Here is a 21,600-nt window from a genome sequence, read left to right on the forward strand (position 1 = left end):
TGTCACATTCCGTGACAATATGACTTCCTTATTTTTACGACGTAATTTAATTTGTTCGAGGCTAGGTTCTAAGTAGGCAGCATAAATTAGCGACTTGCGTATGAGCGTTTGGTTTGCTGCAGCGATTTGAACAATTGCGTTTCATTATTCAGTCTATCTGTATCTTTCAGAGCAGGCAAACGACGACTGTGCGTATACACAAAGGCAGTGGCACATGGCGGTGCAGCGTCTTAATCTGGCCTTCTGTATTTATCTGACAAGGCTACCGTTTGCAAAGGATAGACTGTCACTGCCTTTAACTGCGAAGGTTACAGCAGCCGGGGTCTCTATTTTGTCAATTCAGGGTACCCTACTAGAGTGCCGTGTTCATTCCTGCCGTGACTGACACTTCAACGGTCTATTTTGAGCCCAAAGCGTGCACGTGTCTCCCAGCAGACTGGTGAGGAAGCCAGGTGTGATGCAAACATTTACACTGCAACCAAGCTAGCCTTTGTAGGACACGAAAAGGCTTTTTTTTAGAGTATGCTTTGCCATGTTTGTGGTGAGTCCTCTGTTGACCACGGTACTTTGCCCAATGTCCTGAAACAGAACATCCATCCGACTTCAACCACAAATCACCTCGTAGTGTCTGAAGCAATGAACCATGACGCTTGGCTTGCGGCGCACAAATCACTGCCAAAATCTTCCAATGGAAGTCACAAGGACCAGCCAACTTTCACAATGCACTCAGTCCAGGGAGTGTCTTCAGGGGGTGCCACTTATCCTCTGCAGACTTGACCGGCAGTTCGTCCGTCGCGACGTGAGCCCATGGACGTTGCACAAAGTGTCCTTTCGTGCCCAATTTCGCGTAGATGAATTCGGCAATAATTCTCGGCGTGCGTGCCTCAGCAGCTCGTGACCATGATGCTGGGCACACCCGAGGCGCTGGGCGATTGGCGTCGTCCAGGGACGTGGTGCGCGTGACGCCACCCGAGGGCCGCACGTCTTCGGCGACGATGCTGAGCCGCGACCTGCGCAGCGACGAGCTGGGGCTCACTTCTCGAGACCGGGAGGCCGGCCTGCTGGGCGTGCTTGTGGCCACCAGCATGGACGTGACGTAGTTGCCCAGGCTCACCACATAGCTCTCGCTGCTGAGAGGAAGGCTGCGGGAACAGAAAGGGTTGCTTCGTTACATATTTATTTACATATTTTACATGTTTATTCATTTTTTTAGGCAATACAAGTATTGCCCACGAGGCAAGACAAAAGGAGACTAATGGTCTCCTTACTAGGTCTTGGCCTCGCCGGGCGCAGCAGAGGCAGTAGTACAAAACATATCACCTTAAGCATACATCCTAATCACGATCGGATCAGATGACTATATAAACCTACATGGATATAGTCCTACATGATTACACAATCCTACACGAACATGGACAAAAATAACTCAGACGAACGTCTCGTCCCGTCTCGCTGCGTCCGTGTGTGTTTCGCGCCTTTAACCACATAGGTCGACAATAATGAAAAAGAGGGTGACAAATTGCTTCTTCTGTGTTCATGGGGAAAGCCCGATGTGACAATATGAGGCACGGGCATGGCACTTTAGCTATTCTTCCATTAGTTTCTCTCTTGGCTTATGTGTTATAGAGAATGTCGTTACACTCAGATGCAAGGCCCGGTCACTTCACTTTCCATTCTTCTAAGCAGCGCGTAAGTGTTTGGGCTGATTGGTTTAGCGTTATGGGATAAAAAATCGCCCCAAAAGACAAAGACGGACACAAAACGCACTGCTTGTCCGTGTTCCTCTTAGTCTTTTCAATGTTTTATTATCCGAAAACCTTTAAAGTTCTCTTATGCTAATTCTGTTTATGGATAATGAACACTGCAGGCCTACAGTGTTCATAACACATGACAAGGTACGGAGCTAGATCAGATGGTAACTTGTACATTGGAAACGCACCCATCGAGCTGGCAGAGATGTTCTATTTATTCATTTATCACTTTAGCCGCAACGCCATTTGGCATTACACAGTGAGAGGGGGGTGGGGGGAAGAAGTTAATACATAACCAGCACAACAATGCTGCAGGTACAAGAACAGAATGCAAAAATACAAATTCAGCTTTTGTACTGATTATGTTATTGAATTAGTGATTTTTGAAAAAAAAATATTTCTAATATACCTGTTCTGTATTTTTCTTTTAAATTGAAAATATCGTCCTTTCTTGCAGATATGCTATGTAGTAGAACCAAATATTGGTCGCGAGCAATACCGTTTTGACAGTATAAAGTGGTATGGAAGAATTTAAGCCTGAGCACGTATCTGCGTTTCTGAAGCATGTCCCATCCTAACGAATTCTTCGATGACGATACACTGAAATTCTTGGTGTAGTTCTGCAGTTTGAATCTTTCCTATGTTATTAACATAAGTTTTATGTCGGCCTTCACTTTCGTACAGCCGCCGCGGTGGCTCTGTTGTTATGGCGCTCGATTGCTTACCCGAAATTCACGGGTGTGATCCCGGCCGCGGCGGTCGAATTTCTATGGAGGCGAAATTCTAGAGGCCCGTGTACTGTACGATGGTACTGTGCGATGTCAGTGCACGTTAAAAGAATTTCAGGTGGTCAAAATTTGCGGAGCCCTTCAGTGCCCGAGTGCCCCTATCTCGCACTTCTAGGTGGTGTTGTAAAAAGCCTCACCTGGGCCTCTGAATCTGCAATTTCTCCTTGTTGCCAGTGTACGAGGACCACGTGGAAGTGCGTGTCCGCAGTGTCTGCTGGGCCTTCTTGCGGGCCCACTCTTGAATGGCGGCAGACAGGGTCGGAACGCGGCCCAGAAGCAGCACGATGGCGCCGTCCAAGTTCTGCGCGGGGAATGGAATGATACACGCCTCGCTTAAAACGGAATAGTTAGATGTCACAAAATTCAAAGCAATCTGACTGTTAATCTCCAGCAAAATCACCCCTGGTGAGAAAATACGAGAACCGAAAAGTCCACACCAGACAATCTTCGGCAAAAGGTATTTCGATGTGCAGCGAGGGCTGCGAATTTGATACTTTTAAAATGACTTTAGTGTTAGACTTCAGGATAACTCTGCTCTCATTGTACTCGTTCCTGAAAAATGTGTACAATGAGAGACGAAAAGCACTGCATAAAACCTGGGCCAAGCATAACTAACGGCAAAAGGTAGGCTAGTTGGTGCCTTAGTTGGTGCATAAGCTGAACACCAACTAACGTGTTGAAAGTCTGTTCTTCCCAGCGCGTCTTCGATGTTAATATCCGGTGATAACAGTACCATAAATCAGCTTTCCTCAAGTTAAAGGGTAGTCACATAGCTTACCAAAAAGCCGAGGTTCAGCTGCTTCAGCGAGGTTCTAAAGCTCTGTGATAATTTGTTTCAGGTCGAGTTGCGTTTTAAAGTTCCCCCTCCCCATGCGTACTGGCAGTCAGCGCGCGGACGCAAAAAAACACCTCATTCATAGAAGCACCTTTCAGTTTCGTAAACACGTTACAGCAGTGCATTTGAACGCCACCCGTGCATTATGTCCAGCGAAATTAGGCGGACTAAATTGTGCTACCCCTGGATGTCACCGATGCATACAGTAGTGTAGTAATGAAATAGAGTAGGGAGGCCGTATTCTGCAGTATTAGTTTGCTTCATTTGGTCCTCTGTTCTTGGCCACTGCTCAAGGTGACTTAATCTGGGGAGATGACGTCAAGATGGTCGTGGCAGAAACATGGCAATCATGCCACTTATTCGTAAAACGCGCGCCACGCTCATGCGGATACTGATAGAGCGGCACCGGCGGCGTAGATTGATGGAGAACGGCCAGGCTTTGATACGCCTGACGCAATTTTTCGGCTCTACTTCTGCCTCGGGGAAGAAAAGAGCGCGGCGGTTTTGTTGACAATTGAGGGAACTGCTTCCTATGGCACGGCCGGTATGGACGCGGCGTTACCTGGTCAGCGTCCAGACCTGCCGTAACTGTAATTGGTGAACAGCAGCTCACATTATTTTGCTGCTCACGATTGGCGTCACGATCAAATGAAACGAAAACGAAATGAAAGATTACAGAATACGGCTCGGGTGTTTATGTGTAGGCACCTATGGAGACCCATGCATTCTTCGAGGACAACATCTGCACTCGTACATTTGCGCACCTCTGTTCTCCACGTTAGCCTTGAAGCTGTATTGGCAAAGTGGGCTCCCAGTGTAGTCCATTCATTACAGGGCTAGCTGCACAAGAGATGCTGGGCCTTCTTTCTCACGACACTCGGGGTGCGCATGTGCGAACAGAAGCACCTCCGCCCAGAATGAGCATAGATGCAGACCAGGGTGTGCATCTGGACAACCCAGTGGACAGGTGGACAGTAATGAACGGATTAAAACACAGCAAAATGGAAGACCGGGCATCGGTATGAACCGTTCAATGCATGTCATGTAACAAAACATACGTGCTGAATGCTCCTTGCTGAGTAGTCGCGGGGTGCTAACATCCACGTGCAGTAGAAAAGGTGCATGCTATCGCGACAGCGTGCAAGCGAAGTGCGTCTCGGTCTCACGTTTATCATCTGCGCCACGTTCTTCTGGTTGCTCTCCGGCACGTTCTGGCCGTTGATCTCCAGTATCTGGTCGCCCTGCATGATGCGCCGGCCGTGGCGAGCTGCGGTGCTGCCCAGTTGCTGCGGGTGCAAGAGAAGCATCTCAGTGTACATTCCCTGTGAAGTCGCTTCTGAATCCTAGAGAGATCTCTGCCAAGTTATTGCCATGACCACATTGATTGCAAGTAACCAGATCACGTCTACTGGAAAAAAGATAGACTGTAGGATTCTCATCGACTGCTCTTGTTCCAGCTTGTTCAGCCTTGCCCAGTCACATGAAAAGAAATTGAAGCATTATATGCATAAATAACACACCAGCTATTTCACCGTACGACTTAGTAATTTAATAACGGAGCAAGGAACTGAATGATTAACTATAAATAGAAACTACTAACTAGCTGACTAGTGGTAAAAGCTTTTTTTGATATGACCACCAGGCTGCCATTGCAACAAACCGCACTCGTAGAGATCGCGCTGTTGTCTGTATTCTGTGTCGCATTGAATGCACTCGTAACTCCGTTGGTTGTTAGCAAAATGGAAAGATAATGACCCCGTTGGCGTGACCACATTTGCTCTACTAGTAGTACTGGCTTATTAGCCTTCACGTTCTACATAATGTTGCACTGCTATACTGTTTTGTTACCCTTTAATCTGCATACCGTATTGTCGCATTGATGGGTCTCGTAACTCCGTTGGTTGTTAGCAAAATGGAAAGATAATGACCCCGTTGGCATGACCACATTTGCTCTTCAAGTAGTACTGGCATTAGCCTTCACGTTCTACATCAGGTTGCACTGCTATACTGTTTTGTTACCCTTTGATTTGCATACCGTATTGTTACAATTAATCTGTCTTACTCTGTCGGGTACGCACTTCTTTGTAGTTTTTCTTTCTTTTCTAGTTTGACGTTTTCCTTTTTTTCGCTGCCTTTTTGTGCGCACTACAGTCTTTAGAAGCTTCAGCCGAACATTGGTTGCTAATATTACTGACAGAATTCCTTGCCAACTGCGCTGCGTGCCGATTGACTCAATTTCATGGGTGTTTGTTCACCTCTGCGAAAATAATTGCTGGTGTCCCGGTGCGGCACCAAAGCCTCCTAATTAGGGGTGTGCGAATATTCGAAATTTTCGAATATATTTCGAATATTATATTTTTAGTATTCGAATTCGATTCGAAATCCAAGTAATCGTGTTGTTTCGAATATTCGACCCGACGCGAATATTCGTATCTAGCCGAATATTCATTGTGAGCACCGGCGTGCATTTCGGTCCGCTAGCCCTATCGACAGATATATAACAACATGGCGGCGCCTACACGGAAGGAAAATTCTTTCTTCCTCCAAGGGCCATGCCGTAGCTGACTGCGCTGGTGAGCTGTTTTGTGGCTATACCTGCGAAGCTGGTATAGTCAGAGCTGTGCAAGAAGTACCTCGCAATACGTGCCAGGTCAGTGCCAAGTGAGAGGGCATTTTCTGAAGCTGGTATAGTGAGAGCTGTGCACGCAGTACCTCGCAATACGTGCCAGGTCAGTGCCAAGTGAGAGGGCATTTTCTCTGGCTGGAGGAGTCGTTTCAGTTAGAAGGGAACTAATTCTGTCTGACCATGTGGTGCAGCTGGTTTTTTCTCACGACAACCTTTTACGTCATCCCAGCAGCGCGCTTTTGTGCTGATGGCAAGCTAGCCTTAATCAATGCTGTGTACTAGCCATCTTCTCTGATATTTCCACTCTTCTTAGAATAATGTTCGAGACTTTGATACTTTTTGTGCAGCCAAACACACCTTTTGTGTTCATTTAATCATCGATAGTTGAACTGTGATATTCTTGGGTGCCCAAATAAATGTTTTGTAGTGATTAAATGCGTCTGTCCTTGATTATTCGATATTCGATTCGATATTCGGAACTAAGTATTCGTATTCGATTCGTATTCGAAAAATTTGATATTCGCACACCCTTACTCCTAATATGTTCTTGTTGAGTCCTCATATGCTGATGTGAATGGAAAAGAATAACAGGCACTGAAAATTATTTTAAGGCTGCGAGCTAGACTCCCAACCTCTGAATACAAGTAAGAAAATGTCGATCTTTCTGTCTTAGAATTACTGTGCGTAGAAATCCTGGATCGATTTCTTGTGTTGTCAAGAAGATAGTTCCACTAATCTTTTAATGCATTATCTTACAGGAGTGTGGACACCAAAATCTCGTTGCGTATTTCCGTCTTTGGCCAACTGAGCGATAAAAAAATCATTAAACCTGTATACTTTATGGCCTTTACTGTACTTTTGGAAATGTGCGTAAGGCAGTGGACATGGATCACGGATGCGCGACAGAATAACTGCGATATTGTCACTACTTCGATGTTTTATCGCTTCGAGGAGTTTGGGCTACAACGAATAATAACGTAGATGTAAACATTGAAGTTTTGCAGGCCTTGTATGACCTGACCTGAACTTCGACGTCATAGGCACCTTTCGAATAAGGGAGTAATTACCCATTGGCATCCACCCGAGCGCAGCCATACGACTACAAAGGAAAGCTATACAGCTTTGTCAGAAACTTCGTAGTTAAAGAAAAATTCGTCCTGGTCCGGGGTTCGAACCCAGGACCACCGCTTCACCGGAGCAGTCGCTCTACCAAATGAGCTAACCAGGACGGCAAGCTTATGGTAGGGCGAGAGCGAATTGATCAATAACTCGAAGTGGGAACTGTGTTGGTCAAATGTTTAGGGGAATCCCCCAAGGTGGAGTAGATTTGTAATAAGGGAGTAATTACTCATTGGCATCCACCCGAGCGCAGCCATACGGCTACAAAGGAAAGCTATACAGCTGTACAGCTGTAAGTAGTCAGTTATGCGCGCTTCCTTTCCTTTAAATGATCGGAGTGTAAAAACGTTGTCAACGCCAACGCTTATCGACACAGTAGGACCATTTCTTTAACCTACACCAGCTACACCAGTGTAGCAAGCGTCCAATACCTCCAATGAAGCTTTGCTACACTGGTGTAGCCGGTGTAGGTTAAAGAAATGGCCCTAATGAACGCCGACGGCCTAAGTCAGCGCCGCGTTTCTGGCACAACGTTGTCAATGCCTGCATCCCACATCTCTCTCTCTCGTCACCCCACGTACCCAAAAGGTGATTCAGGCGTCCACTGACCCAGGGAGCCAATTATGCACTTCCTTTCCTTAAAATGGTCAGAGTGTAAAAGAGAGAGAGAGAGAGAAACAACTTTATTGCCATGGATTGGCGGGATTTAGGGCAGGTGGGCTTGGTGTGGCCTCCAGGTGGGGGCGACTTCCTGGGCCCACGAAATGAGTGCCAGTTGGATGCTCTTGTCTGGCCTTTTGAGGAGTTGGTTCCATCCGTCTTCGGAGGGAGCTGGCAGTAAGGTTCGAGGGGGCGGATTTCCCGCGCAACCCCAGAGGATGTGAGCTTGGGTGGCGATTTCTCCCTGGTAACAATTTTGGCAGACGGGGTCGTATTCCCCGTCTGTGATGAGTGAAAGTCTAGAATGGCTAAGGATAGAGTGTGTCTGCAACCTGCGGAGCAAGGTGGCTTGCGCTCGATTCAAGTCGGGGTGTGGAGGCGGGAACTGGCGTCTCATCTCTCTGTAGAGGTTGGTAATTTCGGCAAAGGTCTGGGTAGCCTCGGCAAGAGCGTCTGGGTCCGTGGGGCCGGCCGCCCGGTTGGTTAGTCCTCGGGCTAGTCGGTCGACCCCTTCGTTTCCAGAGTTTCCTGCGTGGGCGGGTACCCAGACCAGGTTGATCTTATGTTCGGGAGTGCAGCCGCGAAGGATGCGTCGAAGGATGCGAGTCGAAGGAGGGCGCCCTCGAATTGGGCCATTCGCGCATCAGCTGCCTCGAATTTGGCATCTATGTCTGCTTGTGGGGAGGGAGATGCCATCGGCCATACCATGCTGAATACGCCGGTTCTCGTCAGAGTGTACAACGTTGTCATCGCCAACGCCAATGAACGCAATGAACGCCGACGGCCTGTGGCGTCAGCGCCGCGTTTCTGGCACAACGTTGTCAATGCCTGCAGCCCACCAGCTAAGTTACACCAGTGGTACCCTACACTATACTCTCCGCAGTGCCCACACTGTGGAGAGGTGGCTAACCTCTACCATATGGTGTGGGCATGCCAATTTAATCCCTTAGTTGACCCCAATCCATACCCCTCGGAGGAGCGGCGGGAGGCTATTCTGCTCAGCGATGATCCTGACCGTCAGCACTGGCTGGTGGGGAGGGCCAGCGCAGTAACAGCAGCCAGTGGACTACAGGACTAGGCGGCCCACCCACTTGTTTTAAGAATATTAAGGTGAAAGCCTTTAATGCCTCATACTGCCGTTAGAGAGAGAGAGAAAACTTTATTTACAAAGGAATTCGGGGCACGCCCCAGGGTCCCCGCACGACCCCACTGCACTCAAGTGTTTATGTTCCTGAGGTCCATAACACTGGCAGCACGGCCGGTGGCGATGGTCTGCACGGCCGGGTCCTCCGAGTGCAGCAGGGTCTCCCAGTCCTCCCAGGTCTTGAGGTTCTCTAGGTCCCGCGGGGGAGGGTCCGCCGGGCAGAGGGAAAAGATGTGGAGGGAAGAAGCGAAGGGTTCTGGGCATAGGGCGCAAGCAGGAGTGGGGAAGGAGGGATGATAGTGGGTTAGGGTAAGGGGCGAGGGGAGAGTATGTGTTTGTAATCTGCGCCAGAGTGTTGCGTGTCTGTTATCTAGGGAGGGGTGGGGCGGGGGGTAGAGCTGGCGAGAGGCTCTGTATGCCTGGGTCAGCTCACTGAATGAGTGCATGCGATCCTTCGTGAATCCCCGATCCGAGGCCCCCTGAGCCCGGTTTAAAGAACCTCGGGCTAAAAGGTTGGCGGCCTCGTTTCCGGGATTCCCGGAGTGCGCAGGCACCCATATCAGCTCCACTTGGCGGGGCGGGGGTGCATCGGGCGAGTCCAGTATGCCAAAAGCAGGGACATGAACTCGGCCTCGAGCAAAATTTAGAATCGCAGTTTTAGAGTCAGTTAAAATATACCGGGCTTCCGTGCGGGTTATAGCAAGTGCAATGGCGGCTTCCTCTGCAGCCTCTGGGGACGTATCTGGAGGGAGAGGTAGTGTGAGGAGGGTGGATGAAGAGGAGTCCACCGCAGCTGCTGTCGCTTCATCACCCGTGCAGGCAGCGTCCACCCATACGGCGTCCGGCTGGGGGCCGTACGCTCGATGGAGTGCCTTCGCACGGGCTCTGCGGCGCTGCTCATGGTGGGACGGGTGCATATTCCTCGGGAGCGGCCTGATGAGAAGCTCTCGGTGAAGGGATCGTGGGATGGGGAGAAGGGTTGGGTCGTTGGCCGGTATTTTGATTCCCAGAGAGTCCAGGATATACCGACCTGTGGAAGTTTTTGTGAGCCTGATGTATTGGGCCTGTCGGTGGGCCTCCACCAGTTCCCCGATCGTGTTGTGGAGGCCCAGGCCTAGTAATCTGTCTGTGGGTGTGTTGAGGGGAAGATGAAGTGCTACCTTGAATGCCTTGCGAATCAAAGCATCCAAAGCGTTTGTCATGTTTGGATAGTTGTAAATATGGGGTAGTATACAGTACACGGCTGAGGACAAAGGCATGAATGAGGCGACATAGGTCGCGCTCCTTCATGCCTTTATGATGTCCCGCTCCTTCATGCCTTTATGATGTCCCGAAACCCTGCGGATGAGGTGCGATATCGCGCCTGCAACCTGCTTGAGGTTCTTGAGGGTAGTGGTGTTCTTGCCATCGTTCTGGATGTGCAAGCCCAATACACGGAGGGTGCCAACCTCAGGTACCGGGTAACCATTCAATTCAATGGCAATGGGGGAGCGGGGACAGCGGTGGTTCTTAGGCCGTATGAGGAGAAGTTCGGACTTCTCTGGGGAGCAAGACAGTCCGATGGTCCGTGCGTAATTTTGGGTGAGGGTGGCTGCTTCCTGTAAGGTGTTCTCTATGTCGCCGTCACTGCCGTGGGTGGTCCACAGGGCGATATCGTCGGCATAAAGAGTGTGCTTGAGGTGGGGAATAGTTGCCAATTTCCGGGCGAGGGGTATGAGGGTTATGTTAAAGAGAAAGGGGGAAAGGACGGACCCTTGAGGGGTGCCGATACTCTGAAGTGTGTAGGAGGTGGAAGACAGAGGGCCGAAGTGTATCTCAGCCGTGCCGTTAGCAGACGCGTCGGCTGCCGCGTCGACAGACGCGTCGGCAACCGTGTCGGCAGACTTGTCCGCCTTTCGGCATCACTGTTTAGAAAGAAACTGCGCCTAGGGTGGGAATCGCACCAGGGCCTTTGGCCTTTTGAAGCGGAGACGCTACCACTCCGCCACGAAGGCTCAAGGTTCGAGCATGAATAAAGGCGCATCTAGAGAATGCATGGGTTTCATAAATAAAACAAAAGAAATAGTCATGGAAAGGAAAAATAAAAAATAAAAATAAGGAAATGAGCAAAAATAAAAACAAAATCAGAATAAGATATGAAAATAAAAATAAAAACAATAAGCATAAAAAATCGAAAAAAAACAAAAAAATATGAAAAATAAAAAGTAAATAAAAACAAACAGTGCGCCAGGAAACTCTTTCTCCTTGCAGCACTTCAGAGAGCCAAAGTGCCCCCTAATTTTTACGGGTGCCACCGAGATATACGAGGCAGTTACTGCGTAATTTCCTTTCCTGAAATACAATTTTCAGTTTCATTACGGCCCCTCTTTCTATTTCTTCTTTCACTCCCACTTCCTCCCTTCCTGTACGGTGCGGCTGAGGTGTCCACCGAGATAACAGAGAATTTCCTTTCCTCAAAAAGCGTTGCGTTCAAAGGGCAAGGCACCGCGCCGAACGGGTGGTGGCGTTCCTCCCTTCCTGCATACGGTGCGGTTCGGGTGTCCACCGAGATGACAGAGAATTACTGCGCCATTTCCTTTCCTCAAAACCCGCCGCGGTGGCTCAGTGGTTATGGTGCTCGGCTGCTGACCCGAAAGACGCGGGTTCGAACCCGGCCGCGGCGGTTGAATTTCTTTGGAGGAGAAATTCTAGAGGCCCGTGTACTGTGTGATGTCAGTGCACGTTAAAGAACCCCAGGTGGTCGAAATTCCCGGAGCCCTTCGCTACCGCGTCTCTCATACATAGCCTCAGTTACTTTGAGACGTTAAACCCGATAAACCAAACCAAACCAAACCAAACCAAACCTTTCCTCAAAAAGCGTTGCGTTCAAAGGGCAAGGCATCGCGCCGAATTGGTGGTGGCGTTCCTCCCTTCCTTTACGGTGAGGTTCGGGTGTCCACCGAGATGAGAGAGAATTACTGCGTACTTTGCTTTCCTCAAAAAGCGTCGCGTTCAAAGCGCAAGGCAAGGCCGCTCCGTGGACTGCCTGGCAGCGCTACAACACGCTGTCACGTTCCACTCCTAAAGACGAATCTTAAGCGCCATTAATTAGCAGTTAATTAGAATATAGTCATTAATCAGTAATTAGTCACTAATTAGTGATTTGTCATTACTTCGTCATCAATTATGTGTGACGTCTTTCAGTGGTAACGTCACCAGTGTCACATAGGCAAAGTGGTTCGGAAAACGCTTTCGCCTATACGCACTTTAGACAGCCAAAGTGCCCCTGAATTTTTTGAACAAATAAAGATGTTTTTAATCAATCAATCAATGTCTCTCATAACCCCATGTACCTATTAGCGCAATTCATGCGTCCGCTGACCCAAGGAGCCAATTATGGCCACTCGTTTTCCTTAAAATGATCGCAGTGTAATGGAGGTCTGGAGTTACGAGCCCGTTTTGACCTTTCACAGGTGACTTCCCAGTTGGGCGTCTCACAGACCTGTTTTGGTATCTGCGCTCGCGAGCGTACTGAGCCTACCGTTGGCGGTTTTCAATGCGATCGTGTTTCCTGTGCACTTCGCGGAATCCAAAGCATGAAGCAAATTAGTCTAGTTCCCAGCGTTGACTTACTCGTAGCATATAACCTCCGTTGGTTTTTGGAAATGAAAGGCGTATAACTGGCTTTTCTCAATTTAGTCACAGCAAAAAGCGATTTTTGGCCCATACGTTAAACACCTACTTGGGAATAAAAAGGTAGTAAAGCTGTTTTCTAGCGCATTCCGTTATAAAAGGGAGTGCGTTAGAAAACAGTTTACTCCTTTTTGCTGCTTTGTGTTTAGAGTGCAATACCATCTAGTTGCTTTCGCAGCTTTGCTTACCGCTAAAATGACGTCGCCCTTTTTCAACCGTCCGTCTTGGTAGGCGACACCGTCTCTGTGGACTTCACTTACGCAGATGGCTTCCTGGAAAAATCAAAGAATCGAGTAGTATGAGAACGCTATTGTAGCATTTCAGTCTCGACATGATTTGCGGCTCACTCAACAAGTAAGTATCACTGCCTCCCGTGATACTTATTCCAAGCTCGTTCCGCTCTTTTCGGAGCACGATCGTGGTTTCCACGAAGTCCTGCACAGTGCTGAGGGCAGCTGCACGCACACGGAATTAAACGGTACCGAATTAGAACAGCATGCAATTCTATAGAATAAAAAACACCTCAATACAACATGAACTGATCTGATGTACAATGGGTACAAGCTTTCACTTGTCCTTGTGATCTGTTTTTCTATGCCGAAACGCTAGGAAAAGTCGGGCTTCGAGTCAACTTCTGCCAATCAAACATCTTAGTTACGGCGTCCTTTGGCCAGGCCATCCAAGAGCTATTAAAACCACATCACCATCATCAAAAATATTGCGATGGTCGTCATCACAATATTCTGCGCAGTACACGACAAAGGCTATAACAAGTGGAAAGAGAGGGGGAGAGAAAGTTTACGGTAAAGGAGAGGTTCTTGCCTATGTGTTTGAAATCCATAGCGGCAGAGAAGGGTGGATAGGCGGAATTCATTGAAGAAGGAAGATAGAAAATAAAAATTGAATATTCACAAAAATTAAATATTGATCCTAAACTGTAAGAGAGAGTGACGTAAAATGCAGCCGTTATTACGAGCCAGAGTAAACTAAGTGTGTTTAAACGAAGCTCGCTGAAAACGAGAAATTTGTTGTTGCAATATCGGTTGTCGCGCTGTTTTGGGATTGTTTATCGGAGAAGAAAGACGCGGTACCTGTCTGACCTCTCAGCGACAACTGAACTGCCCCATCACGGAAGTGAGGAAGTCACTACTTTGGAATATAAATGAGCCGTAATGACTTCTGTTCTTGTCCTAGCAGCAGTTTCTCTAAGATTGAGCAGCACCCTCTCGCCATGACGGAAGATGTTGCCATTTTGCAGATATTGCATTAACTGAAGGTATAACTTTCGTTACAGACAAGGAGCGGTACATATCTGTTGTACTTCGGAACAAAATAAATATTTTCAACAGTAAAGATTCATGTAAAGTGCATGCGTAGGTCAGGGTTAATGAAAACTAAACACAGAGCATGACAGCGTTATGACGAAGTTCTTCACCCGAGGCGAGGTGTTGGGAAAAAAGATTAGCACAAACTCTCAGCACAAAGCTCGATCACTCGCGGCGTGTCTTCCCCTCGTTCTCCTGTGTGTTTGCGCTAATCTTCTTCTTTCATGTGCCACCAGATAGCGCAACATTCTCTCCTTCTGAAGGGACCCGAAGGGAAAGACGCTCGAGAAAACAAAGGGGAGGTTTCAGAAAATTACACGAGGGTGTCACATTTTTGAAGGTCAGTAGTTACAGGTGCGAGTGAATACTGGCTAAGCTCCTCCATAAAAGCTCCACGTGGCTAAACCGCTTGACACAGAAATGCCGAGCGAGCAAGAAGAGATATTATAGCAAGCAAACTATGCGCAATTTTTCTGTTCACAGCGACGAATTGAAGTAATTACGGTCAATATAAACTAACAGAAACCGCAGTGCCCACTAGGATCTCAAAACATTAGGGGTATAAAGTTTTTAAATGGCGCTAGAGGAAACAAAGACTCAAAATAAAAGGCTAGTCTTGTGGATCTACGCAGACAGATATTGTTAGACTTTGCAAGCGTTCGCCTAATCCAACTTCAATAGCAACAAGAAAGGGCGAAAAATTGAGACGTTACTAATTCCATGCAAAAGAAACAGGAGGATGGCAACTTACATGACCGTCGTTGACGTCCGTACGTGCCTTTAAGCATTGCTTTAGAACCGACCCATTATCCACAGCTGTGCGCTGAATGATCTGCGAGGTTGGCTGAGCTGCCCGGCACCAAAGTAAACTCGCCCGCTTTCCGAATTTTAAACCATGACCTAGCAGGCTGAATTTTTCCATTGCAAACCCGAGCTCCACCCCGGGCGTATGACGCACACAGTCCCGGATACGAAGGTCGGAAGGGAAGGTTAGAAAGAGAGAGGTTGAAATGCGGCAGGTTTGTGCTCCGGACCGGCACGCCTCGACAAGACGGAAGCCGAACATCGGTCTGCGGAGTTCTCACGCTCTAGACGCGAGCGCTAAACATGGCCGGAACGTTTTGAGAGGGAGGGCGTAGATTGCGAATTTCTCACGGAGGCTCGCCAGATTCCGTTTCATCTTTCACCCTTCTCAGTCTAACAGAGGTGGTGAAGATTTTACGTTTTACTTTATTTTTGAAAACGCTATCTTATTACATTGCTTTGCATAAACTGGGAATGCATGCGAGGCGTAAAAACGAGCCGCAGTAAAAGATCAATGTTTGTTTTCCATTGGAAGGAAGGGAAAGCCTCAGTAACAAACATACGTTGATAATTTTTTTTAAAAGTGTTAGAAACTGCTTTCTTTTGAAGTGTAGATGTATCGCAGAACATTTGAAGATAAAAACAGGTTCCATTTCGTCTCCTCTTTCGCTGCTTCACGAAACCTTTTAAGGGAGCAGTGGAGCATGCAACGTAATCGTATAGTCCCTTTGTTTTTTGTCTTGGTTCAACCTCGTGCATTTTTGCAGTATACTGTTATTAGATGCCTTAGAACCAGATACAAAACGATGGAATAGCGTTGTTCTGCAGAAAAGAAAAAACGTTCGAGGTCATTGCGGAAACCGCATTGGAGTAATGCGAAAGCACTGACGCCTCCTTGCCACTTCTAATTGCTCCTCTTTGTCTTTAATGGCTCCTCTTTGCCCCTAGTTGAAGTTTGTGTGCATATTATGTGGTCTGTCACTTTTGGCCATTACTGTACGTCACCAGCTAAAATTTGTAAATACGCGCCCATATTTCCTGTGAATTCTTTCCTTTGCTTTGATCAGCGTCATTTAGCACAAATAACATGACGTCAGCTAGTTAGCACAAAACAAACAAAATAGCGCTTTTCATTCGCTGTTTCTCAGTATAGATTTAGAGAGCAGATGCAAACAATCTTCTTGAGTGAGGAAGAGACGGAGAAAGGAAGAGGGAGGAGGAGGTCTGTGTGCAGAGAAGTAGGCCCGTTACACAGTGGCGTGCTTTCGCCTCATAGCTCAGCTCAGGACAAGGGACGGACCGCTTCTGCGAGTGATGGCCGCGCACAGTGGAGTGCGCTTCGGTGATCAGTGAAACGTCCAGGTCGTTTCTGGAAGGAGAGTGGCTACGCTGAGACGTTACAGTCGTGCCGAGCTCTCGTCTGCCCCCGAAACATTTTTATCTGCAATCAACCCCAGCCGGTCAAGTTAGGGTATTTGGTTCGATTCTGGAGTGTTGCTCTTGTCGCGTGTTGTTTTGTATTTTAATGTAAAGTGTTTGTCACTCGTCTGTTATTTGTGTTGTTCGGCAGGAATTTTGTTGCCTACCTGCAGGCCTTTTTTTTTCGTTGTTTGCGGTTGACAAAGCACTGTGCCATTGTATCCCCACTCCTGCCTTGGCCACCAAAAGGCGGCTGGCATTATTGAATAAATAAATAAATAAATAAATAAATAAATAAATAAATAAATAAATAAAAATAACGATATAGTGAGGCGTGGCGGCAAGCACAGAAGAAGCGCGTCATTGAATCCAGTTCTGCGAGCGGCGTTCTTCAAGAGCGCGCGTTCCCTGCGTTACAAGAGGCAGATACTACCGGAAACAACGCGAGCCATGCCATTACGGGCAGGCATTTGGAGACAGTTCTCAACATGAAGGCTCCAATCTGCATTTGTTTGCTTTCATGGGCGATTTGTAAAGCGTGCTTTGCAGCAGTGTGTGTTGAGAAGCCACCTTAACGACAATTCAGGAACAGGGTTGCAAGGGGACAGTTGTGTTGCTGAAATCGAGAAGTGATTAATAAATAAGCTTCTCGCTACTTAACGTAAGATTATGTCAGCAGTGGTAATGGCGGTGGTCTTCATCGTTATAGTCACTAATCGACTACTTGGCTGTGGAAAACAACTTTGCTGAGGATTAGCGACAGATGCGTAGTTTTAATTGTAGGCCTGTTAGCAACGGGCGAGCTTATTTAAGGGCCATTGATTTTTCCGGTTCCTCATTGGGAACCTCCTCCAGCTTACGATTGCTGACGCCCTTTTCTATCGTTGAGTCATCCTACGTGCACTGTAAAGAATCTCACAAATTGTGAAGTAAATGCATCTCTGTTAGCGCGATGGTTTCACCTATCGATTGCACAAATTAGACGAAATATTCTTCGACTGAAGGGCGGTCTTAGTGAGACCCGAGCCTCCTTTGGATCAGATAACTGGTGCGTGTACGCCACAGTAAAGGGAGAAAAAAGTGCACATGTCACACGTGAAGAGGTGCTGCTGCTTCCGCTATCGGACTGAGATAACGCCTCAAAATGCAGGCGAAAAAGGACACAAATACGTTTACTTACCCCTGGGCAAGACCGCGTGCCGCGGCGAGAGCCTGTTCTGGTCGCAGAGCGGAGTCGAGTCAATGTAGAGCTGGACGGCGTCGAACAGGGCGTCAGCGTCGGCGATCTTGTTCTCCATGTTGGTCATGCTGGGGCGCACCAGAAGCACAAGGCTGCGCATGCACGAACATGACAGAAAGAGCCTTAGGAGAGCAGAACTATTGCAGAGCGTGTGCTCTCAAGAGCTTGAAAGAGAGGCATTCAATAGGTTTTGCCTCCGGAACTATACCTTTGGGCCAATGAAATGAAAGGCCTTAAATTTAAATGAAAGATCGCGTGTGTTCTTTCAATGGTCAGCATCGGCGAACAGGAACTTATGCTACTGATCCTGTGAGCACTGATAGAGAGAGAGAGAGAGAAATAAAGAGCAAGAGGGAAGGCAGGAATGTTAACGAGAAGGGAGTTCTGGCTGGCTACCCTTTATTGGGGAAGATGGTTTGTAGTAAGCACGTCATAGTGCTGTGAAAGAGCACATACCAGACTTGTGTATAATTGTAACATTCTGGAATTGAATTCTTGACGAGGAGGCTAAAATTACTGATCACCCTTTGTGTGGCAGCGATAATACACCGCAAGTAAAGAAAAATGAAAAGTCAGGATATTTATTCAGAATTTGTATATTGTAGCAGCGAGTAATTACCTCTCACAAAGGTCAGAAATGCATTCCTGATTGCTATCCAGTCCTCGCAGTGTTTAGCGTATCAGATTGGAGAGGGGTTTTTCAATGGTAGGAAGCAGCCCCAAGAGGTTGAATAGGAAGGAGGACACCGCACGGAAAGCAGGCCGCATGTTTCTCGATTCGATGATATGCTGTAAATCCGTGTTTTCTTTTAACGCTAAAAACGCATTTGCGAACCTAGCAGTGAAAAGTAAGAAATCCGGAAGGCAGGGACTTTATTATTAGAAACATGAAAACAGCTATTTAAGCATAGCTATTGTAGGTTTGCGCTAACTCTTTCCTCAAAGGATTTGCCCCACTACGAAGAAGAGCACTCGACAACATGAAGAACAGTTGTACTACACAAGTATTCGTTAAACATGTGACAAATAAAAAAATATGTTAAACAAGAGACTCAAAGGCAAAGTACATGCTGTAGTTTTAACAAGCTTCATGTTCTCGTATATTTTTGCTTTCTAAAGGACACTTTGACCCAGCTTGAGAACTACAGCTACAATTTTCAGATTTTTATTACTATATGCTTGTTAGGAAGCGACTTCATATCCGGTGGCGGTTTCTGTTCATTTTTGTTGCACAACTCAGTAATTGTGTGAAACTTCGTCTGCGGCCCAAGGCCTCTGAAGAAGTTCCATAATTAGCAATCTATGCTTGCTAAAATATGACGCAAGCTTTAAAAGGAAGGCACGTTTCTTACGGCATCGGTTATTCTTTTTGGTACCGGCTGAATTTTCGTGTTCTTTGCAGCTGAAGTAGTGCCCGTTACCGACAGAGTATAATAGAGATATGAACGCACAAGGCGAAAATAAGTCTGCTGTTAGCGGCCGCAGGTACAGTTCGAAAAGTGTACCAGGGGTTCCAGCTAGCATTAGCAGAAGAATAAAAATATACCTAGGCCAGATAATTGGAGGCAACTTCTAACATGTGATCGACCACTACAATCAATAAGAGAGAACCTTTTTTTTATTGAATTGAATATTTAATAACCCCGAAAAATATTTGTTTCCAGCGGAAGTTCTGTTGCCAAATTGCAAAGCGTGCAGAAAAACGACTGACTGAACGAGATTAGTGAGCAGGTGAAATTTGACAAAAAATTATGCATACCCCACGTAACCATGCGCATGCGCGCAGCGACTGCAGCGGTCTCAAATTAGTGGTTTTTTGAAGGAAGAAAATGTCGCAAAACTGTCTCACATCTTGGACACCTCAACCATGTCTTGGTGAAACGGAGGAAGGTGGGAGTGAAAGGAGAAAGAGAAAGAGGTGCCGTAGTTGAGGTTCTCCGGAATACAGTAATTTCGACCACCTGAGGCTCTTTTACGTGCACTGACATCGCAAGGCACACGGGCGCCTTCTACGGTTCGCCTCCAACGAAACGCGGCCGCCGTGGTCGGGTTCGAACCCGGGTGCTCTGGCTCGGAAGCCGAGTGCCCTCAACGCAGAAATCATGAACATAGCTTTGTGCGATGGTGCTGCAAATGTGACGGGTCGAAAGCAATGAAGTGGGCTCTGGCAGCTAAATTAAGGTAATACGAGTGATCGGGCTGCTTTCAGTGCGGGAAAATTCGCAGGTCATTCTGTGCAAGAGTGAGGTTAGAATACCCTAGCAAGCCGTTGACAACGCTACTGACTGCTTGGGTAATTTTTCAAACCAGTGCAGACACGTTTGTTGGCCATTGCAAACACTTATTTTTCTTTTTCATCATTATTTTCATTCATTAGTTATCATTTCTCTTTTCTTTTATTGATGCAGGAAAGAAACTCATCTATAGTACACATGAAATTAAAAACTCGTGAGTTATACGTTTTTTGTAACGCTCTACAACTGTCATCGGGAATTTCGCCTGAAACGCCATACCTGAAAAGCTTTTTTTTTTCAATTTTCAATTCAGTTGAACAAAATGCGAGAATGCTCTGAATAATTATATAAAGCAGTTAACAATATTGCTAAAGTTGCCTCCACCTATCTCGCTTTTATATATTTTTATTCTTTGGTTAACGGTAGCTGGTACACCTGGTACGTCGTCGTAATTAGCCGTACTTCTGTGTTTACTAACACTCACTATTCCGTTATACAAACATTCTAGCCAGAAATTCTGCCTACTTCAGCTCGGTATTCAGTTGAAAAAATTAAAGTGAAATTGAGATCAGGAAGACAAGTTTTTTTGAATTTTTATAACACTTGGCTAATATATATATATTGCTTAGTTGATGCCTGGAAAGAAAGATATCATCGTTGAAAAAACATATTCATGCAGTTATTCGAGTTCTCGATTTTGTGATAGACTCGGCAACCCGCCCGAGACCATGAGATGAACCAATGAGTAGCCGTACCATAACTCTGGGCGATCTCAGCACGACAAAGGAGGTTCTGCTGACGCTGGTGCTCTGGTCACGCCTTGTACTCCCTGCGAGCCAGGTTGCTTGGGTCCGAATCAGGAGTCGCCATCTGTTGGAACAAAGTAAAAAGTGGAAAGGCCACCAGCTCCAGACATCGGCTATTTGTTTCTCGATGCTACTTTTTCAAATTTAAACCGGTCTATATCGACATTTCCCCGCGTTCTATGGACAAATCAGGTGCGTTTAGTGAAAACGGAGCTTCAAGAAACGGAGCTTAAAATAGTTAATTTCAAGAAATGTAGTCTCCGTATCGTAGAAAAGGGCAAAAAAAAAGATATACAGGTATTGCGGCCAGAGACAGTTTTAGCAGCCAAACTGAAATGACCAGTAATGATTTTTTCCCAGATCTCACACACCAGCATTTATCTTGCGGCAGCGGTCACATAGTCCATACTAGCGCTGTTGTACTCGCTAGCGTCACAAATTTGAATGGAGTGGTGGCCGAAGATATCTCATATTTCCACTTCGATATTTTTAACAATAAATACTCGTTTAACTGTCTAACGACGGACATTAGGCGGACAAAAAGTGAGATAACTGTTTTTCTTAGCGAATGAAAGTTGTTGAAGTTGTTCACAGTGTAAATTTAAAAGACAAGAAAAAAAAAAGCGTGCATTGAAGATCCAACGCGACTTGAAAATAATGAAGTAGGAATCTATAAAGGATATAGACGCGACAAGGATGGTATAAGATGGTCGCAAACGCGAACCAGCGGTCCGTAAGAACGTCAAAACAGATATGACGAGGAAAACGCAGCTTCGGTTGGTCGACGGGTGCTCGAAGTGAGGAGATTGAGAAATTATCTAGAATATCCTGGCCGCGTGCGAAGCCAAGCGGGAATATGTGGAGGTCGCCGCTCCTCTAACATGTGCTCAATGCGGCTGAAGCAGATAAATGTAAATATATTTACAGGATAGCATTAAAGGTCCCTTCCAGTTGAACACCCAGTGTCGGAGTCGTCATGACTGGAAAATCCTGATTACATTACAGGAACAGTTAATTTGGGTCGCTAATTAGCCTCACTAATTAATATTGGTGTGGCTAATTAGTACTCTGAAATAATTCTTGCAACCTGGAAATCCTTGGCGTTCACTGACATTCGAACACGGGAGTGTTTTGCGTTTCACAGCCGTGAAAAACCTACGTTATGTTTGTGGTTGTC

At 46.8% G+C, this 21,600-nt stretch overlaps 1 long non-coding RNA gene and 1 pseudogene across 2 annotated transcripts in view; one reads left to right on the forward strand and one right to left on the reverse strand.

Annotated features, from left to right (window-relative positions):
- The window catches only part of LOC149365586 (uncharacterized), a 65,643-nt gene that overhangs the window by 34,576 nt on the left and 9,467 nt on the right, over positions 1-21,600 (forward strand). The window lies entirely within an intron of this gene.
- Positions 747-20,486, reverse strand: LOC149365588 (multiple PDZ domain protein-like; annotated as a pseudogene). Its single transcript, XR_016288383.1, has 7 exons — positions 20,373-20,486; positions 17,324-17,475; positions 12,943-13,050; positions 12,766-12,863; positions 4,541-4,660; positions 2,677-2,840; positions 747-1,142 (listed from the first exon to the last, which is right to left on the reverse strand). The product of XR_016288383.1 is annotated as a multiple PDZ domain protein-like (transcript).

This window comes from Amblyomma mixtum, chromosome 1 (genome assembly GCF_055824585.1).
Source record: "Amblyomma mixtum isolate Tamu chromosome 1, ASM5582458v1, whole genome shotgun sequence".
In the NCBI taxonomy this organism is placed as follows: Eukaryota; Metazoa; Arthropoda; class Arachnida; order Ixodida; family Ixodidae; genus Amblyomma; species Amblyomma mixtum.